We start from the raw sequence: 27,466 nt of genomic DNA, 5'->3' as shown, positions 1-27,466 counted from the left end.
CCTCCCCCTCCCTCCTTTATATACGGGGGCAGGGGGGCACCCTAGGACACACAAGTTGATCTACGTGATCGTTCCTTAGCCGTGTGCGGTGCCCCCCTCCACCATATTCCACCTTGGTCATATCGTCGTGGAGCTTAGGCGAAGCCCTGCGCCGGTAGAACATCATCATCGTCACCACGCCGTCGTGCTGATGGAACTCATCCCCGACACTTTGCTGGATCGGAGTCCAGGGATCGTCATAGAGCTGAACGTGTGCTGAACTCGGAGGTGCCGTACGTTCGGTACTTGGGTCGGTCGAATCGTGAAGACGTACGACTACATCAACCACGTTGTCATAACGCTTCCGCTAAAGGTCTACGAGGGTATGTGGACAACACTCTCCCCTCTCATTGCTATGCATCACCATGATCTTGCATGTGCGTAGGAATTTTTTTGAAATTACTACGTTCCCCAACACTTTTTACTTTCTGTTATTTACAATAAATAAAGCAAAAATAGTATTATTTGTCTGTTTTTTGAATTACCCGTGCAATAAAAAAATATCCCAAAAATAAAAGTGCTCCAAATGCCCTGCAAATTTAGTATGATTTTTTATGGAATATTTGAGGATTTTAGGCACTGAAATCACTGCAGGAGGGGCAAGCACCAGGCCACGAGAGTGGAGGGCGCGCCCACACCCCCTGGGCGCGGCCCCCTGTCTCATGGGCCACTGGTGGCCCCCTCCACTTATGCCAGCACCCACACACTCCATCTTCTTCCCAAAAAAATCCCCATCCAGCTCAAGCATGAGTTCTAGCTCATTTTGCTGCGATTTTCGATCTTCTTGCTCAAAGCTCCATTCACAAAACTGCTTTGGGAGATTGTTGCTTGGTATGTGACTCCTCCATTGGTCCAATTAGTTTTTGTTCTAGTGCTTTATTCATTGCAAATCCTTTCCGCCTTGGTGACCCTGTTCTTGAGCTTGCATGTTAAATTTATGAGGTCCCAAGTAATTCTAATGCATGATAAAGGCTCTAGGCATTTGTAGGAGTAGTTGCTATCAATCTTGTTTAGTTTTATTTACTTTTATTTTGAAGTTACTAAAATTTTAGAAATTTTCAGAAAATGTTAAAGAGATTTTTGAGGGGCTCTTCTAGCCAAGGCTCCCAGGAAAAACAAGCTAAAGAGAAGGAAAAGGCCAAATATAATCTTCCTCGCATAGCGGAAATACGACCGTGTGAATGGCCATGCAATAATTTCTTGAGAGAAGCTGGAATTCATGAAGATTTTTATTCTTTGATCGAGAATGCAGGCCTCACCGATTTGCTCCACGACCGGATCGATCAGTATCTCTTACTTACCAATACTTTTGTGCAAAACTTTTATTATTATCCTAAGAAGTCACCGCCTTCACTGTCATTTCATTTATATGATGAATTTAGAGAAATGTCTTTACATGATTTTTGCGCGGTATGTAGGGTACCCTTTGAGGGAAAATTAGAGGAACCACATCCTAGGGATGTGGATGGCTTTGTTAACACTATCACTGTAGGGGATCCAAAGAAGGGTTCCGATGCGAGAATCTCTAGCATACACTTTCCTACTTTACGCTACTTTGCCATATTTGCTAGTAGATGCTTGATTGGTCGTGGAAATAGTGGAAAATTCAGTGTCCCAGATATTATTATTCTATTCCATGCCTTGTTTGTTGATAATAGTTTTAATATGGGTGCCGTTATTGCTAAATGTCTAAACTTGAATCGTACAAAAGGCCCCATCTTTGGAGGTATCTATGCTGCACGTCTTGCTAGACATTTTGGGATACCTATTAGGCACTATGAGGAAGAGGCGACAATTTTGCCTTCTTATATTTTAGATTACAGGAGCATGGTAGCACACGAGTTTATTGTTCAAAATGATGATAAGACGCTCCTGTATAACTTGAGAATTAATAAGAAACACAATGAGACTATTATTCTGCCTGTACCTCTGTTGTTTGATTTGACTGCAGATAATTATCTTGTCACACCAGAAGCGGTGTACGCTCATCGAGGCCAAGCATCCACTCCAGAGCCTGAGCCCGAGCCGGAACCTTCACCGGACCCTTACCGTACATCATCTTTTCAATGGGGTCCGGAGAAGACGGCCAAACCATGGTATCTTGATTACACCTCTCAGTACACCGGGGAGAGTAGCCGCGGCCCTTGGCATTAGACCAACTTAGGCCAAAAGCCTAAGCTTGGGGGAGTACGTATTTCTCACCGACTTTACATTCATGTTCACACACTATCCTAGTCGTCGGTGCTCATACTCTTTCATTGTATTATCCATGCTAGTTTAATTTTCTTTTTCTAGTTTTCTTCTTGTCTGTTTGATAAACCTTAAGAAAAAACAAAAAATTAGTTAGTTTAATTTCCATGCTTGTAGTAGAAATTAAAATGAAAACCCAAAAAGATTTCTCGTTCTTCTTTTACTTGTTGGGAGCTTTCCCGTGTAAATAGTTTTATTTTCTTTTCTTTCTTTGGGGGTCGAGAGTAGAAGACCATATTGAAAATGTTTAGTGGCTCTCATATGCATGATTGTTTATTTAACTTGGAGCCCATATTACTTTGTCTTCTCTCTTGAGTTGAATGCTTGCAGATTCCAGCTTAGTCCAATGCATGTGCACTCTTATTATTATACACATCGTTCGGTCGTGCAAGTGAAAGGCAATAATGACGATATATGATGGACTGGTTGAGATGAGAAAAGCTGGTATGAACTCGACCTCTCTTGTTTTTGTAAATATGATGAGTTCATCATTCCTGATTCAGCTTATTATGAAGTAAACATATTTGCAATGACATTTAGAGATTATAGTTGCTTGTGCCATGCTTGATTAGCTATGAGTTATAATGGTTTACCTTGCGTGCCAACATGCTATTAGAATGATTATGATGTGGTACGATGGGATGGTATCCTCCTTTGAATGAATTGAGTTACACGACTTGGCACATGTTCACGCATGTAGTTGAAACAAAATCAACATAGCCTTCATGATATTTATGTTCATGGTGGATTATATCCTACTCATGCTTGTACTCGGTATGAATTAATTTTAATGCATGTTTATGACTGTTGTCACTCTCTCAGTTGATCGCTTCCCAGTCTTTTGCTAGCATTCACCTGTACTAAGCGGGAATACTGCTTGTGCATCCAAACTCCTTAAACCCAAAAGTTATTCCAATGAGTCCACCATACCTTCCTATGTGCGGTATTTACCTGCCGTTCCAAGTAAATTTGGATGTGCCAAACTCCAAACCTTCAAATGAAATTCTGTTTTGTATGCTTGAGCAGCTCATGTTTCAGCTAGAGCTGCCTATATCTTTCATGCTAGGTGGGTTATTCTCAAGAGGAGTGGATTCCGCTCCTCATTCACGAGAAAGGGCCGGTAACTGGGATGCCCAGTCCCATGATCCAAACAAAGATCAAATCAAATCAATATAATTAAACAAAACTCCCCCAGGATTGTTGTTAGTTGGAGGCACTCGTTGTTTCGAGCAAGCCATGGATTGATGCTTGTTGGTGGTTGGGGGAGTATAAACTTTTACCATTCTGCGTGGGAACTGCCTATAATGCATGTAGTATGGAAGATACAACCATCTCATAGTTGTTGCGTTGACAGTGAAAGTATGCCGCCCAAAATATTATTCAATATCTATTTCAAAATCGAGCTCTGGCACCTCTACAAATCCCTGCTTCCCTCTGCGAAGGGCCTATCTATTTACTTTTATGTTAAGTCATCACCTTCTTATTAAAAAGCACCTGCTGGAGAGAACACTATCATTTGCATTCGTTATTATTGGTTTATATTGGGTATGACTTGACTGGATCTCTTTTACCACGAATTATAATGTTTAGTCAGTCCTTGATCTTTAAAGGTGCTCTGCATTTATGTTTCGCGGTCTGAGAAAGGGCTAGCGAGATACCATTTTGTTATATCATGTTATGATTGCTTTGAGAAAGTGTTGGTATCCGAGTTTTATTATTATCGCTTGCTAGCTGATTATGCCATTGATATGAGTAATTGTGAGACCGAGGTATTGTTGTGAGTATGGTCAGTTCATAATACTTGTTTACACTTGAATGCTAGCTTTACATGTTTACAACAACAAGAGCAAACAGAGTTTGTAAAAGTTTTTCTTTATCACTTTCAGTTTATCAACTGAATTGCTTGAGGACAAGCAAAGGTTTAAGCTTGGGGGAGTTGATACGTCTCCAACGTATCTACTTTTCCAAACAGTTTTGCCCTTGTTTTGGACTCTAACTTGCATGATTTGAATGAAACTAACCCGGACTGACGCTGTTTTCAGCAGAATTACCATGATGTTCTTTCATGTGTAGAAAACAAAAGTTCTCGGAATGACCTGAAAATCCTCGAAGACAAGTTTCAGAAAATATAAAAATACTAGCAAAAGATGAAGACCAGGGGGCCCACACCCTGTCCACGAGGGTGGGGGCCGCGCCCACCCCCTCTGGGCGCGCCCCCCTGTCTCGTGGGCCCCCTGCAGCTCCGCCAACCTCAACTCCAACTCCATATATTCCGTCCCACGGAGAAAAAAATCAGAGAGGAAGTTTCATCGCGTTTTACGATACGGAGCCGCCGCCAAGCCCTAACCTCTCTCAGGAGGGTTGGTCTGGAGTCCGTTCGGGGATCCAGAGAGGGGGATTCGTCGCCATCGTCATCATCAACTATCCTCCATCACCAATTTCATGATGCTCACCACCGTTTGTGAGTAATTCCATTGTAGGCTTGCTGGACGGTGATGGGTTGGATGAGATTTATCATGTAATCAAGTTAGTTTTGTTAGGGTTTGATCCCTAGTATCCACTATGTTCTGAGATTGATGTTGCTATGACTTTGCTATGCTTAATGCTTGTCACTAGGGCCCGAGTGCCATGATTTCAGATCTGAACCTATTATGTTTTCATGAATATATGTGTGTTCTTGATCCTATCTTGCAAGTCTATAGTCACCTATTATGTGTTATGATCCGACAACCCCAAAGTGACAATAATCGGGATACTTCTTGGTGATGACCGTAGTTTGAGGAGTTCATTGATTCACTATGTGTTAATGCTTTGGTCTCTATTAAAAGGAGGCCTTAATATCCCTTAGTTTCCGCTAGGACCCCGCTGCCACGAGAGGGTAGGACAAAAGATGTCATGCAAGTTCTTTTCCATAAGCACGTATGACTATATTCAGAATACATGCCTACATTACATTGATGAATTGGGGCTAGTTCTGTGTCACCCTATGTTATAGCTATTACACGAGGAATCGCATCCGACATAATTATCCATCACTGATCCATTGCCTACGAGTTTTTCATATACTGTGCTTCGCTTATTTACTTTTCCGTTGCTATTGTTACAATCACTACAAAACCCAAAAGTATTACTTTTGCCATCTTTATCTTTACCACTGTTACCATTACTATCATACTACTTTGCTACTAAATACTTAGCTGCAGATACTAAGTTATCCAGGTGTGGTTGAATTGACAACTCAACTGCTAATACTCAAGAATATTCTTTGGCTCCCCTTGTGTCGAATCAATAAATTTGAGTTGAATACTCTACCCTCGAAAGCTGTTGCGATCCCCTACACTTGTGGGTTATCAGAGGGCCACCAAGGGGCCCATGAGACAGTGGGGTGCGCCCAGTAGGGGTGGGCGTGCCCCCCACCCTCGTGGCCAGGGTGTGGGCCGCCGATGGTACTTTCTTTGCTCAATAATTCTTATTAATTCCAAAAATGACTTTCATGCAGTTTCAGGACTTTTGGAGCTGTGCAGAATAGGTTTCCAATATTTGCTCCTTTTCCAGCCAGAATCCTAGCTGCCGGCATTCTCCCTCTTCATGATAAACCTTGTAAAATAAGAGAGAATATCCATAAGTATTGTGACATAACGTGTAATAACAGCCCATAATGCAATAAATATCGATATAAAAGCATGATGCAAAATGGACGTATCAACTCCCCCAAGCTTAGACCTCGCTTGTCCTCAAGCGGAAGCCGATATAGAGAAATATGTCCACATGTTTAGAGATAGAGGTGTCGATAAAAATAAAATACTGACATGAGGGCATCATGATCATTCTTATAATAGCAACATATATAGATTTTGTCATATGATTTCTTATTCTCAAGTAATAATCTATTCACAATGTCGAGTATGGTTCAGAAACTTCATTGAGAACTAGCAAACTATAATCTAAGTCATTGAAGCAATTACAATTTATCATAACATCAGAAAGAGTCAAGAATAGAGCTTTTCAGCAAGTCCACATACTCAACTATCATATAGTCTTCTACAATTGCCAACACTCACGCAATACTTATGGTTATGGAGTTTTAATCGGACACTGAGAAAGATAGGGGCTTATAATTTCGCCTCCCAACGTATTCACCTTTGGGTGATGTCAACAATAATAGTTCATGCTAACTTACATCCAGTTGGATATATATATCAGGATCTTTCCAACACGAGGTGCTTGCCAAAGGATAAAATGAAAAAGAGAAAGGTGAAGATCGCCTTGACTCTTGCAAAAAGTAAAAGACATAAAGTAAAAGATAGGCCCTTCGCAGAGGGAAGAAGAGGTTGTCACGTGCTTTTAGGGTTGGATGCACAAAATCTTAATGAAAAAGAACGTCACTTTATATTGCCACTTGTGATATGAACCTTTATTATGCAGTCCATCTCTTTTATTACTTCCATATCACACGATCGTATAAAGCTTATTTTGTCTGCACTAATAAGTCATACATATTTAGAGAGCAATTTTTATTGCTCGCAACATGACAACTTACTTGAAGGATCTTACTCAATCCATAGGTAGGTATGGTGGACTCTCATGGCAAAATTGGGTTTAAAGGATATTTGGAAGCACAAGTAGTATCTCTACTTGATGCAAGGAATTTGGCTAGCATGAGGGGGAAAGGCAAACTCAACATGTTGGACGATCCATGACAATATACTTTAACTGGGATGTGAGAAAAAATAACCCATTACGTTGTCTTCCTTGTCCAACATCAACTCTTTAGCATGTCATACTTTAATGAGTGCTCACAATCATAAACGATGTCCAAATAGTATATTTATATGTGAAAACCTCTCTTTCTTTATTACTTCCTATTAATTGCAACGATGACCAAAACTATGTTTGTCAACTCTCAACAACTTTTATGCCTCATACTCTTTGTATGTGAAGTCATTACTACCCATAAGATCAATATGAACTCTTTTATTTCTTTTTATTTTCTTAAGATCATGGAAAGATAGCAAAGCCCTTGACTCAACACTAATCTTTATTATATATAACTCACGGACTCGATTACATAGAAGGATCACAAAGCAAAACTCAAAAATAATTCAAACCAAGACTTTATTCTACTAGATCTAGATATTACCAAAAGGATCGAACTAAGTAAAACGGTAAAGATAGGAGTGTGATGGTGATACGATACCGGGGCACCTTCCCCAAGCTTGGCAGTTGCCAAGGGGAGTGCCCATACCCATGTGATTATGTATCCTTCTTCAGAGTTGGGGTTGTGATCTTCTTGGCGATGATGCCCCTCAGGATATGATTCTCCTCCTCGAGCTTATTTACTTGTTGCTTGAGGTCCATATTTTCCTTGCGGAGCTTGCCCGTGATAGCTAATGCTCCTTTTACCCAAGGATGCTGCATAGCTTCTGGAGAACAAGTGACACTCTTTTGCATATTTTCATAAGAAAGAAATTTAACATTGGAAGGGATGACAAAGTTTGGAATAGCTGAGCTCTATAGTCCCCCCATCATGAATCTTGCTTGGAAGCGAGAGGTAACTTCTTGATCCTCCTCCATGGCATCTATCCTTTTTGAACCGGCCTCCATTTCACACACCCCCCCCCCCGCCGTTGATGGCACAAAGTGATAAGCATCGTTGTTTGCTCCTGGACCTGGCGTCGGTGGGACACCCGACTCTCCCCGACCGACACTTGAGAAGACATCTTGCTCTGAATCTGTAACAGAAACAGCTCGAAACGAAAATAGAAGATTTTTGCGTGATACGGTGGTCAAAACCTTCGGGAGATTATATAATGAATTTTTACCGACCAAGAGAAGTATTGTGCAAGAAAACAGAGTCCGGGAGGCACACGAGGTGCCCACGAGGCAGGGGGCGCGCCCTCCACCCTCGTGGAGGCCTCGTGTCCTTCCCGGATTACTTCTTGCTTCCATAAATTTTTAAATATTCCAAAACAGAGAAAATTTGCCAATAGAACTGTTTTGGAGTCGGTTTGCTTACCGTACCACATACCTATTCCTTTTCGGAGTTTGAAACATTCTGGAAAGTGTCCCTTATGTATTCCTCCGGGGTTACGGTTTCGATAATATTAGTTTCAACATTTATAGGATTACCTGAGATATAATGTTTGATTCTTTGACCGTTCATCACCTTCGAATTTGTGCCTTCGAAGCTGTTGATTTTTATGGCACTGGAACGATAGACCTCCTCGATAATGTAAGGACCTTCCCATTTAGAGAGAAGTTTTACTGCAAAAAATCTTAAACGAGAGTTGAATAGCACCACATAATCACCTACGTTAAACTCACGATTTTTTATCCTTGTGTCATGCCATTTTTTAACTTTTTCTTTAAACAGCTTGGCATTCTCATAGGCTTGGGTTCTCCATTCATCAAGTGAGCTAATGTCAAATAACCTCTTCTCACCAGCAAGTTTGAAATCATAGTTGAGCTCTTTAATGGCCCAATATGCCTTATGTTGAAGTTCAAGAGGTTAGTGACACGCTTTTCCATAAACCATCTTATACGGAGACATACCCATAGGATTTTATATGAAGTTCTATAGGCCCATAATGCATCATCAAGTTTCTTGGACCAATTCTTTCTAGATCTATTAACTGTCTTTTGCAAAATTAATTTGAGCTCTCTATTGCTCAACTCTACTTGACCACTAGACTGTGGGTGATAAGGAGATGCAATTCTATGATTAACATCATACTTAGCAAGCATTTTACGGAAAGCACCATGAATAAAATGTGAACCACCATCAGTCATGAGATATCTAGGGATTCCAAACCTCGGAAAAATAACTTCTTTAAGAATCTTAATAGAGGTGTTATGATCAGCACTACTAGTTGGTATAGCTTCTACCCACTTAGTAACATAATCAACAGCAACTAAAATATGTGTGTATCCATTGGAGGCAGGAAAAGGTCCCATATAATCAAAGCTCCAAACATCAAATGGTTCAATAACAAGAGAATAGTTCATAGGCATTTCTTGAGTCTACTAATATTACCAATTCTTTGACATTCATCACAAGACAAGACAAACTGATGGGCATCTTTGAAGAGAGTAGGCCAATAAAAACCGGATTGCAATACCTTATGTGCAGTTCTATCTCCAGCGTGGTGTCCTCCATATGGTTCGGAGTGACACTTGTGTAGGATCTGTTCCTGTTCATGCTCAGGTATAGAACGCCTGATAACACCATCTACTCCTTCTTTATAAAGGTGTGGGTCATCCCAGAAGTGATGTCTTAAATCATAAAAGAACTTTTTCTTTTGCTGGTATGTGAAACTAGGTGGTATAAATTTAGCAACAATGTAATTAGCATAATCAGCATACCATGGAGCAGTTCGAGAAGCATTAATAACCGCTAATTGTTCATTAGGGAAGCTATCATCAATAGGTAGTGGGTCATCAAGAACATTCTCTAACCTAGACAAGTTATCTGCAACGGGGTTCTCAGCTCCCTTTCTATCAATAATATGCAAATCAAATTCTTGGAGCAAAAGGACCCATCTAATAAGTCTAGGTTTAGCATCTTTCTTTTCCATAAGATATTTAATAGCAGCATGATCAGTGTGAATAGTTTTTTAAGAATCAACAATATAAGGTCTGAACTTATCACATGCAAATACAACTGCTAAGAATTCTTTTTCAGTAGTAGCATAATTTCTTTGGGCAGTATCAAGAGTTTTACTAGCATACTGGATAAAATTTAATTTCTTATCAACTCTTTGCCCTAGAATAGAACCAACAGCATAATCGCTAGCATCACACATAATTTCAAAGGGTAAATTCCACTCAGGTGGCTGAACAATAGGTGCAGTGATCAAAGTTTTCTTAAGTATTTCAAATGCTTCTACATAATCATCATCAAAGACAAAAGGAATATCTTTTTGCAATAAATTAGTGAGAGGCCAAGAGATTTTAGAAAAGTCCTTAATGAACCTCCTATAAAAACCGGCATGACCAAGGAAACTTCTTATACCTTTAATGTCCTTGGGACATGGCATCTTTTCAATAGCATCAACTTTAGCTTTATCAACTTCAATACCTTTTTCAAAGATTTTATGCCCCAAGACAATGCCTTCATTAACCATAAAGTGGCACTTTTCCCAATTCAAGACGAGACTAGTGTCTTCACATCTGTGCAAAACTCGATCAAGGTTGCTCAACTAATCATCAAAAGAGGATCCATAAACGGAGAATTCATCCATGAATACCTCACAAATATTTTCACAAAAGTCAGAGAATATAGCCATCATGCATCTTCGAAAGGTAGCAGGTGCATTACATAAACCAAAAGGCATACGTCTATAAGCAAAAGTACCGAAAGGGCAAGTAAAAGTAGTTTTTGATTGATCATCCGCTGACACAGGTATTTGAGAGAAACCCGAATAACCATCTAGAAAGTCGAAATGTGTATGTTTGTATAGTCTTTCTAGCATTTGATCAATAAAAGGTAAAGGGTAATGATCTTTCTTAGTAGCTTTATTTAATTTACGGAAATCAATTACCATCCTATAACCTGTAATAATTCTTTGCGGGATCAATTCATCTTTATCATTAGGAACAACAGTAATACCTCCCTTCTTATGGACGCAATGGACATGATTTACCCAATCACTATCAGCAACGAGATAAATTATACCTGCCTCAAGGAGCTTTAGTATCTCCTTTCTTACCACTTCTTTCATCTTAGGATTTAACCGTCGTTGATGATCTCTAACTGGTTTGGAACCTTCGTCCAATTTAATTTTATGTTGGCATAGAGTGGGACTAATGCCCTTAAGATCATCCAGAGTATATCCAATAGCAGCACAGTGCTTCTTCAGAGTTTTCTATAACCTTTCCTCTTCTTGCTCTGAAAGGTTAGCACTAATAATAACAGGATATATCTTCTTTTCATCAAGATAAGCATATTTAAGATTATCAAGTAAAGGTTTGAGCTCAAACACGGGATCACCCTTGGGTGGAGGGGGATCCCCTAGGATTTCAACAGGTAAGTTGTGTTTCAGAATAGGACCCTGTTGAAGGAATACTTCATCTATTTCCCTTCTTTCATTCATAAACATATCATTTTCATGGTCTAGCAAATATTGTTCTAAGGGATCAGTAGGAGGCACGACAATAGAAGCAAGACCAATAATTTCATCCTTACTAGGCAATTCTTTATCATGGGGTTGTCTATGAAATTTAGCAAAATTAAACTCATGTTTCATATCCCCCAAGCCAATTGTAACAACATCCTTTTCGCAATCGATCTTAGCATTAATAGTATTCAAGAAGGGTCTACCAAATATAATGGGACAAAAGCTATCTTGTGGGGAACCCAGAACAAGAAAATCAGCAGGATATTTAACTTTCCCACACAAGACTTCAACATCTCTAACAATCCCAAATGGTGAAATAGTATCTCTATTCGCAAGCTTAATTGTAACATCAATATCTTCTAACTCAGCAGGTGCAATATCATGCATAATTTCATTATATAAGGAAATAGGTATTGCACTAGCACTAGCATCCATATCACATAAGCCATGATAACAATGATCTCCTATTTTAACAGAAATAACAGGCATGCCTACAACAGGTCTATGTATCTTAGCATCGGGTCTATCAATATTAGCAGCTTGTTCACAGAAATAAATAACATGCCCATCTATATTATCACCCAAGAGATCTTTAACCATAGCAATACTAGGTTCAACTTTAATTTGCTCAGGAGGTGTATATATTCTAGTATTACTCTTACGAACCACAGTTGAAGTTTAAGCATGATCCTTTATTCTAACAGGAAAAGGTGGTTTCTCAACATAAGTAGTAGGAACAATAGGATCATTATAAGTCATAATCTTTTCTTCAACTGTAACAGTTGCAACTACTTTTACTTCAATGGGAGGATTATATTTAAACCACTTCTCCTTAGGGAGATCAACATGAGTAGCAAAAGATTCACAGAAAGAAGCTACTATCTCAGAGTCAAGTCCATATTTAGCTCTAAATCCATGAAAAGCATCGGTATCCATAAAAGATTTAACACAATCGAAGTTAGGTGTCATACCTGACTCCTTACCATCGTCGAAACCCCAATCTTCAGAGTTGCGTTTAATTCTTTCTAATAAATCCCACTTGAATTCAGTAGTCTTCAACATATAAGAACCAGCACAGGAAGTATCGAGCATGGTGCGATCATTGAGAGAAAGCCAAGCATAATTTTTTTGAATAATCGTATCTCTTGAGAGCTCATGATTGGGGCATGAATATAACATTGACTTAAGCCTCCCCCAAGCTTGAGCGATGCTTTCTCCTTCGCGAGGCCAAAAATTATATATGTAATTACGATGACAATGAATAAGATGCATATGATAGAACTTCTGGTGAAATTCCAACTTCAATCGTTTATAATTCCAAGATCCCGTATCATCACATAAGCCTATACCATGTAAATGTGTCACCCTTAAAAGATAAAGGAAAGACCTTCCTTTTAACAACATCATCGGGAATACCCGCAAGCTTAAATAATCCACAAACTTCATCCACATAGATAAGGTGTAAATCGGGATGCAATGTTCCATCTCCTGCAAAAGGATTAGCTAGCAGTTTCTCTATCATACCTGAAGGAATTTCAAAGTAAACATTTTCAGTAGGTTCAGTAGGTTGAGGAGCAAATCTTTGCTCTACTGGTCGGGGCAAAGATGCCCCGAACAAGCCCCTCAAAGGATTAGTTTCCATAGTAACAAGTGACAGAAAATTTCAGCACACCATATAAATGTTTCCTTACCAAGCTCCACTCACCAAAGGCGCTTCACTCCCCGGTAACGGCGCCAGAAAAGAGTCTTGATGACCCACAAGTATGGGGGATCTATCGTAGTCCTTTCAATAAGTAAGAGTGTCGAACCCAACGAGGAGCAGAAGGAAATGACAAGCGGTTTCCAGTGAGGTATTCTCTGCAAGCACTGAAATTGTAGGTAACAGATAGTTTTGTGATAAGATAATTTGTAACGGGTAACTAGCAATGAAAGTAAATAGAGTGCAGCAAAGTGGCCCAATCCTTTTTGTAGCAAAGGACAAGCCTGGACAATTTCTTATAATGAGAAAAGCGCTCCCGAGGACACATGGGAATTATCGTCAAGCTAGTTTCATCACGCTCATATGATTTGCGTTCATTACTTTGATAATTTGATATGTGGATGGACCGGTGCTTGGGTACTGCCCTTTCTTGGACAAGCATCCCACTTATGATTAACCCCTATTGCAATCATCCGCAACTACAAAAGAAGTATTAAGGTAAACCTAACATAGCATGAAACTAATGGATCCAAATCAGCCCCTTACGAAGCAACTTACAAACTAGGGTTTAAGATTTTGTCACTCTAGCAACCCATCATCTACTTATTACTTCCCAATGCCTTTCTCTAGGCCCAAATAATGGTGGAGTGTCATGTAGTTGACGTTCACATAACACCACTAGAGGAGAGACAACATACATCTCATCAAAATATCAAACGAATACCAAATTCACATGACTACTAATAGCAAGACTTCATCCATGTCCTAGGGAACAAACGTATCTACTCACAAAGCATATTTATGTTCATAATTAGAGGAGTATTAATATGTATTAAGGATCTGAACATATGATCTTCCACCAAGTAAACCAATTAGCATCAACTACAAGGAGTAATCAACACTACTAGCAACCCACAGGTACCAATTTGTGGTTTTGGATACAAGAGATGAACTAGGGTTTGAGAGGAGATGGTGCTGGTGAAGATGTTGATGGAGATTGACCCCCTCCCTATGAGAGGATCATTGGTGATGCCGATGGTGATCATTTCCCCCTCCCGGAGGGAAGTTTCCCCGACAGAACAGCTCCGCCGGAGCCCTAGATTGGTCCGCCAAGGTTCCGCCTCGTGGCGGCGGAGTTTCATCCCGTAAGGTTGCTTATGATTTTTTTCCAGGGTAAAAGTCTTCATATGGCAGAAGATGGGCACTGGAGGGCCACCAGGGGGCCCACGAGACAGGGGGGCGCACCCAGTAGGGGTGGGCGCGCCCCCCTCCCTCGTGGCCAGGGTGTGGGCCTCCTCTGGTACTTTCTTTGCTCAATAATTCTTATTAATTCAAAAAATGACTTTCGTGGAGTTTCAGGACTTTTGGAGCTGTGCAGAATAGGTTTCCAATATTTTCTCCTTTTCCAGCCAGAATCCCAGCTGCCAGCATTCTCCCTCTTCATGATAAACCTTGTAAAATAAGAGAGAATAGCCATAAGTATTGTGACATAACGTGTAATAACAGCCCATAATGCAATAAATATCAATATAAAAGCATGATGCAAAATGGATGTATCAGTGGTTTAATTGATCTAGGCTTCCAGGGCTGCAAGTGGACCTTTGAGAAGAAAGTTGCAGGGGGGACCTTTACTAGAGTCAGGCTAGATAGAGCCTTGGGCTCGACCGAGTGGTGCGCACTATTCTCGTTAGCAGCCGTGGAGCATCTTACCGCGGCCACCTCCGACCACTAGACGATTCTGTTGAAGCTCTATCTCCCTACAGGAAGGAAGGCTGAGAAGAGGTTCAAGTATGAGTGCATGTGGGATACCCACCCCGAGTTGATCCCCACCGTGCAGAATGCATGGGAAACGAACGACCCTAATCTGACGGCTGCGGAGGTGAGAGCCAACTTGGCAGCACTGTCTAACAATGTAGGCCACCAGAGTAAGGCTTCCTTTGGCAGTGTGAAAGGGGAGATCAGGTGGCTTAAGAAAGAGATGGAGAAGCTAAGAAGCGATCCCCTCAGGGCAGGACCGAGCCACGCAGAGATTAAAATTAATGACTGACTGATTGAACTCTATTTGCACGAGGATCTCATGTGGCGTCAGAGATCCCAAGTTCAATAGCTGTTAAAAGGTGACCGCAACACACATTTTTTCCATCTAAGAGCTTACATGAGGAGACGCAAAAACTTAATCAAATCTTTACAGAAACAAGATGGAGAGCTTATGGAGGATCTCATGGAGATGCAGGTTCTAGCGCTGGAGTACTACAAAAATGTATACAACTCCGAGGGAGTTCAGGGCATGGAAGAGGTACTCCAGCATGTCCCCGTTAAAGTAACAACGACAATGAATGAACAATTGCTTGCCCCGTACACGAAGATGGAGGTCAGAAATGCACTTCTCCAAATGTTTCCTATGAAGGCCACGGGGCCCGATGGGTTTCCTGCACACTTCTTCCAACGTCACTGGGACACTTGTGGAGCAGCTGTCACGAGAGAAGTACTCAGCATAGTACGGGGGGAGGAGAGCCCTACGTGCATAAATGACACTTTGCTAGTGTTAATACCTAAGGTATCAAACCCTACCTTATTATCACAGTTTCGACCTAACAGCTTATGCAATGTCTTCTACAAGATAGCATGAAAAGTACCGTCAAACCGTCTGAAGGTTATACTGCCAGATATTATTTCAGAGGAGCAATCAGCGTTTGTCCCAGTAAGGCTTATTACTGACAATATAATATCTGCTTATGAGTGTTTACATTTCATGAAGAGGAACAAATCTAAGGGCAACAACCACTGTGCACTCAAACTGGAAATGATGAAGGCTTATGACAGGGTCGAGTGGAGTTACCTAGAGGCTATGATGAGGAGATAGGGCTTTTCTGCACCATGGGTTACGGTCGTCATGAGCATGGTCAAAACGGTTTCCTTTTCTATTTTATTTAACGGCAACATTTTGGAGGATTTTAACCCTTCACGAGGTATTCGACAGGGAGATCCTATCTCTCCATATCTTTTCTTGTTGGCAGCAGAGGGCCTTTTGCGCCTGTTAAAGTCTCAGAATGAATCACCCCAGCTCAGTGTCCTCAAGGTGGCACCATCGACTCCATCGGTGAACCACCTTTTATTCACGGATGATAGCCTGCTATGTTTCAAGGCAAGTGCCAATGGAGCAGAGGTGTCAAATCTATTGGATACATATTGCAGGGCCTCGGGACAGAGGACTAATGGAGATAAATCATCGATTTTCTTCAGTAAGGGGTGCCCGCAAATTGTCAGAGATGCAGTTAAAGGCTGTCTTCAAGTGCCTAATGAGTCTTTGAGTGATAGATACCTTGGAATGCCAACTGATGTAGGTCATTCAAAGATGGGAACTTTCAAACATCTGAGTGACAGGGTTTGGGATAAAGTAAAATGATGGATGGGCAAGTGTTTATCAGTGGGAGGTAAGGAGGTCCTGATAAAATCAGTAGCATAAGCTATTCCTGTATTTTCAATGTCATGCTTCAAACTACCCAGAGGACTGTGCAACCATATTAATTCTATCATCCGCAAGTTCAGGTGGGGATGCAAACAGGGAGGAAGAAAATCGGCATGGGTATCTTGGGAGGTGATTACAAGGCCTAAATACCTAGGTGAAATGGGTTTTAGGGACCTGGAACTATTTAACTTGGCACTTCTAGCACGACAGGCGTGGAGGGTGCTGAAGAATGACCCTAGTTCGTTGAGTGCAAGAATACTCAAGGCCTCATATTTTCATAACACATATTTTCTGAGTGCAGAGCTTGGGTCACGACCATCACGAATATGGAGAGCCATTCTCGAAGGGAGGGATATCCTCAAGCAAGGAATAACCCGAAGGATTGGTAATGGGCAGAGTACGAATATTTGGGAGCATATCTGATTCCCAAAGAAGCATCCCTATGCCATATTATTTCTCGAGTTCAAAACCCGCCGGAGATGGTCTCAGAGCTGCTGGAGCCCGCGACGACATCATGGAACACAACCATGATTAGAGTTGTTTTCTTGCCTACTGATGCGGAGGCGATATTGAAGATCCCGGTATGCACCTGGAACATAGATGACCTTTGGGCGTGCCAACCGAATAGGAAGGGGTGTTTTATGGTGAGCTCGGCCTCTAAGTTCATGGTAAAAACTAAGATCACAAGAGAGAATTGGCTTGAAGGGAGAAGTGGCTCATCTAGCTGTGAGAAGGAGGAAAATGACTGGACGAGTTTACGGAACCTGAGATTCCCGTCGAAGGTGCGCGTGTTTCTTTGGCGCTTGGCTCGCCACTCGCTGCCGACAACGGATGTACTAAACAAAAGAAATATGTCCACTAGGGACACGTGCCCATTGTGCGGTGTTGCAGATTCATGGTGCCATGCATTACTAGCATGCACTCATGCGAGATGCACCTAGACGTTGGCTGATGCCATTCTGGTTTCTAAGATGGCGGAAAACGAAGAACCTCAAGCTAAGAACTGGCTTTTCCAGCTGAACGAGGATCTTGATCAGAATATGTTTGCGAGGATGGTGGTAACCCTTTGGTCGATTTGGTATGCACAGAGACAAGCAATTCACGAAGGAATCTTCCAATCGCCCGGGCAAACTTCATCCTTCGTCGACCATTTTATGGTGAACTGGTTCATGCTCCTCCCCAAGCGCTGAGAAAAGAAACGGGACCGGGGAGACGGCTCAGTGTTCCTAGATAAGTGTTACCTTCGGTGGAGGGAGTCATTGAAATCAATGTTGATGGCACGTTGGCGCAAAACATAAGAGGAGGTGCGGTTTCGGCGGTGTGTCGCGATCACACCGGAACGTACCTTGGATCCTCCGCGGTGGTATACAATGGGTCAGAGACCCACCTATCCTGGAAACTTATGCATGCAGGGAAGCGTTGGCATTGGCGGAGGATCTTCTCGAGCAGAGGCTGAAGGTGGCGTCAGACTGCCTAGGAGTGGTGAATGACATAAACAAGGGGACGGGAGGAGCTCATGCTGCCATCGTACATGAAATAACAAGTCGTAGCACTAGTGCAGAACCGGGCAATAGCACCGGTTCGTAAGGCCCTTTAGTGCCGGTTCCATAACCGGCACTAAAGTGTGGGCACTAAAGGCCCCACCCCTTTAGTACCGGTTCAGCACGAACCGGTGCTAAAGGGAAACCACGTGGCACGAGCCAGCTCCAGGGGCCTGGAGCCCTTTAGTACCGGTTGGTAAGACCAACCGGTACTATAAGGTTTGGGGTTTTTTTAGTTTTATGATTTCTTTTTCATTTAATTTTGTGTTTCCATTTTAATTCTTTTTCGTTTGCTGGTATTTTACGATACTACACATTGTACACGTTATGCATATATATATATATATAGAATTTCTAGTAGAACCAATCATGCATATATATATCATCAATGTCTCACAAACCATCATATTAATTAATTCACACATACACACATGTATAGCTATATACAATTTCTCCTACATATGCATGTTGCCTTCGGAGCCAGTGGTATTAGCCTAATTGGTGCCTTCGGAGCACGATGACAATTGGAAGTGTTCATGGGGGCGGTAGCGGGTAATAGTATTCTCCCATCGGATTTATGACCTGGTCGAGCAAAAATCCCGCTATTTCCTCTTGAAGTGCTTCTACGCGCTCCGTTTCTAGGAGCTTCTCTCGCACCTCTCTGAACTGTTAAGAAGGAGATCAATATGCATGTGTATTAGTTGTGTGACTAGATATCGATAATGGTGTAAAAATTGTGAATAGTGTTTTGACAAGCGTACCCATTCCTTTCTTTGAGATCTGCTCCTTTCGGACGCCATCATGCGAATGTTCTCGCAAACGCAGAATGCACACAGATCAGTCCCCTGCGCCTGCTTCAAGGCCTTTACGAGAATGGAATTTGATCAGATAATAATTAATCAAGCATGATAATTAAAGAGATGGCAGCTAGCTAGCTAGCTAGTACTACTTAATTACTTACCTTGGGTCTTCCCCATTTAAGCTTTTTTTTCCATTTGCCTTCCGTGACGCTGATGAACCTTGCCCAAGCCCTGCCCGCCGACAAAGAAAATGAATAAAGGGGTTATTAAATAGTTCATATCATGAAATGACGAACTAAATAGGCCGAGATATATAGTTAATAATGATCGAAATTACCTGTTGACTATCCCAAACAAGATGTTATAGTCAGTTTTTTCTTTGAGTAGTGAGTCCAGTATTTCAACTGTTCCAGCGTCAACTTTAATGATACACAAGACCCAGTGAAATATGCATGCACACACATTTGCATGTCTTAATTAAGCGGGCATATGTAAACATGTAGCTAGCTAGTAGGCAAAAACAGAGAATTTGTAGTACAAGACAGTGTGACTCACTGGAAGTTGTAAGGAAGTAGTATATCTTCATTGTATTTGAGGCGCTTCAAGAACTCTAGCATGTTGTCCTCTACGGCCTTTTGATGACGTGGATTTATTTTCCATGTGTATTCATTAACGGTGTTTGGGTCAATGAACCCAATGCCAAAGCGTCCACCTTTTCTCACTTCATACATCTTCATCCTGCATATAATACCACAGAAAAGAATATAGTAAGGATAATTACAGGTAATGATTGATCAAAAGGATCACTACAGCTAGCTTGGGACTTAAATTACAGAAAGAAATCACTTACAGACAATAGCAACTGACGATAGATTTGTCGAGCGCGTCTTGATTGTATAACTGAAACAGTTCAGAATACTCAACGGACAAAGCTTTCTCATGGAAGTAATGCTCCTCCTTGACATTCACCATGAGGGACAATCGATCAGAAATCTTGGTAATGTTCATGTACGATTGATGCAATTCATACATTCTCGTTGGGAGGTTCTTGACCTTGTCTGGCTCGACCAAAGGTTGGCCCCGGACATATTTCCGTTTTATTTCATGCTCTTTAAGCACAGGCATGGGCTCGATCTCGAGGAGTTGTCCAACAGTGATGTTGAGAACTTCAGCCTGCATTATATGGTCCTTGGTTATTACCACATTGCCCACCTCGGGAACGTAAACTGTTTGCCCACAATAATATTGGGCGTGCGTACTGTCACGTGTTGTTGGCACAACAAGCGAGGGGATCGATTGCGCCACCTGTTCTCCCAGCTGGGGAATGGTTTTCCCGCATTTTGACAACTGCTTGTTGTTTGCTCGATCCCGAGCTCGCCTCCTTACATAGACGTGCTCGATTTAACTTCCTGATGTGGCGCTCATAGTCTGTGTCAACAGGCTTGGGAGCTGGTGGTTGAGCCATACGAATGAAGTGGTCAATCGTTTCCTCAGGCACTTTCTCCCTTGGCGGCGGTGGCGGTTTCGGTGCAAAATGGGCTTCCACCTCGGCCTTCGATATGGCTGCGATTTCCTCCTCGGACTTGTCATAAGGCCTCTGCAGAAGAGGCTTGAGGCTTGGACCATATTTATATCGCTTGCCTTTGCCTGTACTTCCTGTACTACCTCGACTCGTACCGCTACGCACCATAGCTGCGGGGTGTCTCTTCTGCGATTGCTGAGGCGGCGGAGACGGCTGACGGGGCTGAGTTGGACGAGGAGGAGTGGCCTGAAGCTGTGCCGGACTTGGAGGAGGAGTGGCCTGAGGTTGTGCCGGACTTGGAGGAGGAATGGACGTCTGATGCTGTGGCGGACTTGGAGGAGGAGGAGTGGCCTGACACTTTGCCGGACTTGGAGGAGGATCAGTGGCCTGACACTTTGCCGGACTTGGTGGACTTGCAGGAGCGGGAGTCTGCTGACTCGGTGGCGGACTTCGACGAGGAGTCGGCTGACGCGGTGTCGGTGGCCTTCGAAAGATGATGCAATCCTTTTTCCATAGGATGATACGATGGTTGGCCTCTCCGAGAAAGTGCTCGTCGTCACCTCTAGGAATGTCAAGCTCTAGCTCCGAATATGGGTCCACCACCTCATCAACCAAGACACGAGCATATCCCGCTGGAATCGGGTTGCAATGGAAGGTTGCCTCAGGGAGATTTTTAAAAGCAACGGCGTCCGCCACCTTCATGTATATGTTCTTCATTTTGACGTGTAGCTCGCAGCTAGTGTTCTCCGTGATGTCATCCACGGGGCATCTACCCAGCATTGCGTCGTCCGGGGCGGAACCCACGCTGCTTCTTAGCATGGATGGGGTGGTGCTATCCAATGCTGGATCATTCGCTAGCTGCTGCAGCTGCTGAGACCCCCTTTGCTGGGTAAGTGAGTCGATCTGCTCCTGCTGCCGCTGGAATTTCACTGCCAATTCCGCTTGACTTGCTTCTAGGCCTTGAAGGCGTTCATAGTCCCGCTTCCTCTGCTCCTCCTCCATCTTCCTCTTCTTCTCCTCCGCAATCTTCTTTCTCGCACGGGTTCTGTAGTCGGTGTTCCAGTCTGAAAACCCCTCATACCACGGAATAGCGCCCTTGCCTCGTGTTCTTCCCAGGTGTTCAGGATTTCCCAGGGCACGCGTAAGCTCGTCGTTCTCTCTGTTGGGCTGGAACACCCCCGATCGTGCCTCTTCTATTGCAACAAGTATCGCATCGTCTGCTCCCTTCAGACTTGCCCTCGTCGAAACATTGCCTGTCTTCGGGTCCAACTCCCCCCCATGCGCATAGAACCAAGTCCTGACCCTGGGGGGCCAGCTCTTAGTAACCGGAGTGGCACCTGCATCCTCCATCTCTTTCTCAGACTTATCCCACTTAGGCATTGCCACCGCATAGCCACCTGGCCCCAGCTTATGGAACTTATCCTTTTTTCGGCATTCTTCTTGTTTATTCTCGACCGTTCCTTAGCTAATTCCGAATCCTTGAATTTCACGAAATCGTCCCAATGAGCACGTTGGTTCTCTAGTGTTCCCTCGAATACTGGAGTCTTCCTTCCTCCCTTGACGTACTTGTTCCATTCACGATTCTTGTGGTTCTTGAATGCAACCGCCATCTTCCTAAGAGCAGCGTCCTTGACTTTCTGCACATCTGCTTCTGTGAAATGATCTGGTAGGGTGAAATGTTCCATGAGAGTATCCCAAAGCAGATCTTTTTGTCTTTTGTCGACAAAAGTAACATCTGGACGTGGAGCAGCGTCCTTTTGTCTTTTTGTCTTTTGTCTTTTGCTGGCTCTCTCCATTCTTGAAGGGAGATCGGGAGTTGGTCCTTCACAACAACTCCGCACTGACGAACGAACTTGTCCGCAATCTTCTTAGGCGCTAATGGTTCGCCACTAGGTCTGATTGCCTCGATATTGTACTTTACGCCCTCCTTCAACTTTTTGTTCGGGCCTCGTTTCGTCCTTTTGCCTGAAGATTTGCTCGATCCGGATGGCTGAAAGAACAAAGATCGATTCGTTAATATATCTTCAAGTCATTTAAAACATGTGATGATCACCAGATGCCTGCTTATATAAATATATATACCTCGCCGGTCTCTGTTGTTTCAGGATCAACATTTTCTTCGTCATCATCATAATCATAGTTCATGACTTCATCAATTCGGTCGTCGCGATCGAATATCATATCACCCTCTCCGGTGTTGTTTAGAAATTCGGAGCCGTCATAATCTTCTACTTCATTCTGATCATCATCTGGCCCGCGTATCATATCGAACATGGTCTGTTCTCCCTCTCTGTCGGTATTGTCTGCCATAGCTTTTATTTAACTAATCCAAAAGAAATATAAAACAATTTAGTATTCAAATTACATCGTCTCGAATAATAGATATAATCTCGAATACATCGTCTAGAATAATAGATATAATCTCGAATCATCGTCTCGAATAATATATAATATTGAATAGTACATCACTGGCTAGGTAGCTAATTAAAGATCGAATACTACAGAAGAATCTAGGACACTCGCGGTTCCTGCGGCGCGGGCGGTGGACACCCAAAGAGAAGGAACCCTCACAGGATCATAGCTGAAGTGAGATCCCCAAAGAAACTTCCAGGTATTGGAGAACCTGTCGCCTTCTAACGCAACCATATAGCGATGGACGTGCTCGTCCTCCTCCCTGACACGGCGACGTACCACCTCCGGCGGGGCTGGGTCCCTCCGCACCGAAACTGGCCCACGCGAACGCCACCAAACGAGATCAGGGTCGACGACGGGACCCGGGGCCAGGTTCCTCATCAAGCGGCGCGCCCCTCCAGGCAGCACCCCCTAGTGCCAGCCCGGCGGAGCCCAATCCCGGACATGGGTCAGCCGGACGTCGTCACGGACGGGTCGACGACGAGGATGCGGGCCGGGCATCGTCGAGAACAAATACTAGCTATATGCCCGCAAAAAGTAACATTTTTTTAATGATTGGATTTTGATAACTAAAATTTCTAACATTTCTATATAACACTAATTATGCTATCATTGCATATGCCAAAAATCTGTATACTATTTCATACTAATTAAGCATCTAACACTAAAAACAGAAAACACAACTTCTATACATCCATTAAAAAACTGAAAAACAACATTATATAAAAAAATTCCATACTAATTAAACACTAATTATATCCATCTAACATGCCTTCATACATATATAATAGTGAAAACATAATAATCTATATAATCTAAACTAATTAAACATACAAAATACGTATATACATGCATTAATTCATACATATGTACGTGTGTGTGTGTGTGTGTGTGTTCATGAAGCTTGTGTGTGTGTGTGTATGGGCTCGGGGAGGGGCGGTGCCCATGGTGGCCGCCGAGGGCAAGGGAGAGGGGTTAGAGGGGGAGAGCTCACAGCGGGGCGACGACGACGGCGAGGCGACGACCGGGGGCGGTGATGGGCCGGCGGGGCGTGACGCGGGGGTGGCGACGCGGGGACGGCGCGACGGGGATGGGCCCGGGGCAGCGACGGAGACAAGGGCGGCGACGGGGAAGGGGGCGGCGACGGGGGCGGCGACGGCGACAGGGGCGGCGACGGGGGCGGCGACGGGGGCGGCGACGGCGACGGGGGCGGCGACGGCGACGGCGTCGATCGAATGGGGAAACAGAGGAAGAAATGAAATTTTGGCAACTGTTGTATATATAGGAGAGGCCTTTAGTACCGGTTGGAGCCACCAACCGGTACTAAAGGCCAACTTTGGCCAACCGGTACTAAAGGCCAACTTTGGCCAGGCGAAGAGGCGGGAAGACGAGGCCTTTAGTACCGGTTGGTGGCTCCAACCGGTACTAAAGGGTGGTTGTCCCTTTAGTACCGGTTGGAGCCACCACCCGGTACTAAAGGCCTCGCGCTGCCACCCCAAAGTTTAGTCCTACCTCGTCGGGCGAAGGGCAGCCGCACTGGTTTATAAACCCAGCCGCGGCTACCACTTCGAACTCCTCTATATAGCAGGCTTGTGGGCCTAAACTCTACGCGCTGCCCTGTGAGTCTGCTGGGCCTTTAAGGCCTGTAATTACACACCTGTGGCCTATCAGGCCCACAGGGCAGCGCCCCAATTTTTTATAGTTTTTTTCTTTTCTGCTTTATTTTCTTCTATTTATTTTTGCGTAGTTTTTTGTATAGTTTTTTCTTTTCTGTTATATTTATTTTCTTCTATTTATTTGTGAGTAGTTTTTCATCTAGTTTGCCAAAATTCAACATTTTCAGAGTTCATTTTGTAGTGAATTTTCAATTCCACGGTCATTTTGTAAACGATTAAAAAATAGCAAATATAATTTTTTTCTTTTCTGCTTTATTTTTTCTTCTTTTTATTTTTTTGCTTTATTTATTTTTGTGTTGTTTTTTTGTGTATTTAGAGTTTCTTTGTTAATATTTTTGCTTTAGGTACAAAAAATTACAAACTTTCTGTTAGTGCCCGTAGTTTTCAAATTTGAATAGTTTAAATTTTGAATTATTTGAAATTAGTGTGAATCACTAGTTTGTGAATAACTTAACTTTAAAAATCAGTAAAGGCATGAAAGAATTTGTTTGCACATAAAATTTCTTCGCGTTTCAAATGCCAAAACACATAACTACCCTAACTATTACAGAGATTTCCCTCTGAGTGTGAAACACAGAAGAAAGTGATGATAGTGAAGCCGATCACATCTCAGATCTTTGGGTGTGAAACTTTTTCTTCGCGTGTGTCCCTTTGCGCCGTAACCATGGAAAATCTTCATTAACGGGATGCTCGGGTCAATATTCACTGTGAATGGAGCAATTTCATCAAACTTTTCATAATCTTCTGACTTGTCTGTCTTGTCATCCACTCCCATGATGTTTCTCTTCCCAGAAAGAACTATGTGCCGCTTTGGCTCATCGTACGATGCATTCACTTCCTTATCTTTTCTTTTTCTTGGCTTAGTAGACATGTCCTTCACATAGAAAACCTGTGCCACATCATTGGCTAGGACGAATGGTTCGTCTGCATACACAAGATTGTTGAGATCCACTGTTGTCATTCTGTACTGCGGGTCTTCCTTTACCCCGCCTCGTGTCATATTGACCCATTTGCACCGAAACAAAGGGACCTTTAAACCACGTCGATAGTCAAGTTCCCATATGTCCTGTATATAACCATAATATGTTTCCTTTCCCATCTTGGTTTCTGCATCAAAGCGGACACCACTGTTTTGGTTGGTGCTCTTTTTATCTTGGGCGATCGTGTAAAATGTATTACCATTTATCTCGTACCCTTTGAAAGTCATTATATTCGAAGATGGTAACTGGGACAGCAAGTACAAGTCATCTTCAATAGAGGTGTCATGCATGGTACGTGTCTGCAACCAGCTGGCGAAACTCCTGGTTTGTTCACGTGTAATCCAGTCATCAGACCGCTCCGGGTGTTTGGAGCGTAGCAAATTCTTGTGTTCATCCATATACGGAGCCACCAAGGCGGAATTCTGTAGAACTATGTAGTGTGCTTCAGTGAGAGAATGTCCGTCCATACATATTATTTGTTCCCCTCCTAGCGTGCCTTTTCCATCCAGTCTGCCCTTATGCCGCGATTCAAGAACACCAATCGGTTTAAGGTCAGGAATAAAGTCAATACAAAACTCAATGACCTCCTCATTTTGATGGCCCTTGGAGATGCTTCCTTCTGGCCTAGCACGGTTATGAACATATTTCTTTAAAACTCCCATGAACCTCTCAAAGGGGAACATATTGTGTAGAAATACAGGACCCAAAACGTTAATCTCTTCACATAGGTGAACTAGGACGTGCGTCATGATGTTAAAGAAGGATGGTGAAAACACCAACTCGAAACTGACAAGACATTGCACCAAATCATTCTGTAACCTTGGTATGATTTCTGGATCGATTACCTTCTGAGAGATTGCATTGAGAAATGCACATAGCTTCACAATGGCTAATCGAACGTTTTCCGGTAGAAGCCCCCTCAATGCAACCGGAAGCAGTTGCGTCATAATCACGTGGCAGTCATGAGATTTTAGGTTCTGGAACTTTTTCTCTGTCATGTTTATTATTCCCTTTATATTCCACGAGAAGCCAGACGGTACCTTAATACTGAGCAGGCATTCAAAGAAGATTTCCTTCTCTTCTTTGGTAAGAGCGTAGCTTGCATGAACCTGATGTATGCCGTCTTCTCCGTGCATACGTTGCCGGTCCTCCCGTGCCTCAGGTGTATCTTTTGTCTTCCCATACACGCCCAAGAAACCAAGCAGGGTCACGCAAAGATTCTTCGTCACGTGCATCACATCGATTGCGGAGCGGACCTCTAGGTCTTTCCAATATGGCAGGTCCCAAAATATAGATTTCTTCTTCCACATGGGTGCGCGTCCGTCAGCGTCCTTCAGAACAGGTTGTCCGCCAGGACCCTTTCCAAATATCACCTTCAAATCCTTGACCATATCATGTACATCAGCACGAGTACGGTGGCGAGGCTTCGTCCGGTGATCCGCCTCACCTTTGAAATGCGTGCCTTTCTTTCTTATGGGATGACTGCTCGGAAGAAATCGACGATGTCCCAGGTACACATTCTTCTTACAACTATTCAAATATATACTGTCGGTATCATCCAAACAGTGCGTGCATCCGCGGTATCCCTTGTTTGGCTGTCCTGAAAGGTTACTGAGAGCAGGTCAATCATTGATGGTCACGAACAGCAACGCCTTTAGGTCAAATTCTTCCCCCATGTGCTCATCCCACGCATGTACACCTGTTCCATTCCACAGTTGTAAGAGTTCTTCAACTAATGGCCTTAGGTACACATCAATGTCGTTGCCGGGTTGCTTAGGGCCTTGGATGAGCACTGGCATCATAATGAACTTCCGCTTCATGCACAACCAAGGAGGAAGGTTATACAAACATAGAGTCACAGGCCAGGTGCTATGGTTGCTGCTCTGCTCCCCAAAAGGATTAATGCCATCTGCGCTTAGACCAAACCATACGCTCCTTGCGTCATCTGCAAACTCCTTACCG

The sequence above is a fragment of the Triticum aestivum genome, chromosome 5B, assembly GCF_018294505.1.
Source record: "Triticum aestivum cultivar Chinese Spring chromosome 5B, IWGSC CS RefSeq v2.1, whole genome shotgun sequence".
Lineage (NCBI taxonomy): Eukaryota > Viridiplantae > Streptophyta > Magnoliopsida > Poales > Poaceae > Triticum > Triticum aestivum.
The sequence above is the reverse complement of the archived record's forward strand: the minus strand, read 5'-3'. Positions refer to the sequence as shown.